Genomic DNA, 2,015 nt, shown 5'->3' with positions numbered 1-2,015 from the left:
CTGAGGATTGCAGGGAGTTGTTCAAAGACCCTGCATCAGGGAGTGGCCCCCGCGGTCCCCGTGAGAAGCGCCGCGCTCGGAGGCCGGAGACCGGGACAGAGTTCTTGCGCTGCTGCGTCTGTGCCCGCTGTGTGCTGTTGCGATGCATCTTGGTTCTTTCCGAAGCCGATCCTTGGCCTTTGCCTCGCTTTGCATCCCGCCCGCCTTCTCAGGTCTTTGCAAGTGCAGGGATCCTCTCCTGCACCGTCACTCCCGCCTTGCCGAATTAGCGTCCAGAGGCGCCGGGGCCTGAGCGAAGGAAACACCAGCATCTCTCTCGACTGTACATCCGTCCTTGACGATGCAGCTGATCAGAGAGGTTGAGCACCTCACTCCCCCTTTACCCGTCAGCCCAGTCCAGTCCAGCTGCACCGAGGTTACCCTCAAAGAGGCAAGGTTCTTTTATCAAGGGTACTTAGGACCTCCATGGTGCCCAATCCCGTGGTCAGCCTTCCACTCTCATCCTACTTGACCTAGCTGACCGGCCCCCTCCTCCTCAGGGATGCCAGGGCACCCCACTGATGTAGGTGGGTTGGCTTCTCTTCTAGATTCATAGACAATTGAATATTCTGTGCTCAGCACCACCCTTCTTCCGTCTGGATCTTGTTTTCATGACAACGTGCAGGCTCATGGGTATGACTGTCACCCATATACTTGTGGATAACACACTTGCAAAGCCATTTCTCTACCCCTGAATCTCCACTAAGCTTCAGACTCCCAACCCACTGTCTCCTCCACCTCTGGGTGTCTAACGCAGCGCTGCCGGAGTCGGAGTCGGCATCACAGCACATACAGAAATGCATGTTCTACCCACTGGGGCTTTCTCCCCACATTTCAGCAGCACTAAGAGCAACATAGGTGTTGGCCAGGCAGCCCTCAGGATACAGTTGTCATTCTCTTACATCCAAGCACGTCAAAACTCTCAGACAGGTGTCAGCCACTTAGAAGAAAGTCCGAAATAAATATCAGAGCGCGTTTTTGTTTTTGTTTTTTTTAAAGAGTTGCAGCATCTCTAACCCTCCAAATGGAACAGTGAGATAATCCACGGACACTCTGGATATGGGTCCTGAATGGAAAGAACCTTTAAGGACACCTAACCAATTTATTGTATGAAGATTTTCCTTTTTATGTATGTGCATGAGTGCTATATAGTTAAAAACTCATGTCTTCCTAAGTCTGAAAGAACCACTTCTAAGAAGTATAAAATAGAAATTCTCGAAAACATTGCATTTGGCAGCATTTTTTGCCCCTAGTGGGACAGAAAGTTGCATGTGAGGAGTGCACTTCAGTGGAGTGTGGCTTTGCTAGGGAATCCTGGGGTGAAAGAAGGAGGCTTCTGAGGAAGGAGTCAAGCTACTTAAGGACCTTGGTGGCCCCCCTGGGCTGCTCTGAGGCCTGCTCTGGGACTGCACTGACTGGAACAGTCTGGTGTGATAGTCATATCTAGTTTTACACGTTCAAGGCAGCATTCCTGATTCACCCTCCTACCCCCGCATACCTTCCCACCTGGAACAGCATCCACACTACGGTGTGGGGTACCTGCCTAGTCAGTAGCATGACTATGGAAGAAAATGTGGTTGTACAAGGAACTTGGCTTGGAAAAAAACCAACCTGAGTTTTTCCTGGTCTCCCTTGCAGCGAGGGGAGGGCAAATTCTGGCATGGAAAGGTAAGTGGAAGTTTGTTGGGAGATTTCTGGCAGAATCTTGCATGCTTGGTATGGAAACTGCTCTTCCTCCTGTTGACTTCATGGTTCATGCCGCCATGAATTCAAACAGAAGGTGGAAAGCAGAGCAATCATATTGCAGCTGGGAGGCAGCTAAAGGTATGAATGCCATCTGCTAAGGGTGGCTGAGCACACAGACCAGTGGCAGGTGGGATTTGAGGTTCTTGAGGGGAGGGCTCTGCAGACCAATGGAATCGACTTCCAGACTATTTAGATCAAGGCCCTGTGGTTGGCGTCTTTACACGTAGCCA

At 50.9% G+C, this 2,015-nt stretch overlaps 1 long non-coding RNA gene across 1 annotated transcript; it reads left to right on the top strand.

Moving 5' to 3' along the window:
• Window positions 1-589: 589 nt before the first annotated feature.
• On the top strand, window positions 590-1,263 carry LOC115294277. The gene is made up of 2 exons (XR_003909800.1): window positions 590-672; window positions 1,039-1,263. It is a non-coding gene; the product is annotated as an uncharacterized LOC115294277 (long non-coding RNA).
• The last annotated feature ends 752 nt before the right edge of the window (window positions 1,264-2,015 follow it).

The sequence above is a fragment of the Suricata suricatta genome, chromosome 6 (assembly GCF_006229205.1).
Source record: "Suricata suricatta isolate VVHF042 chromosome 6, meerkat_22Aug2017_6uvM2_HiC, whole genome shotgun sequence".
Lineage (NCBI taxonomy): Eukaryota > Metazoa > Chordata > Mammalia > Carnivora > Herpestidae > Suricata > Suricata suricatta.
This window is presented reverse-complemented; position numbering and strand designations above follow the sequence as displayed.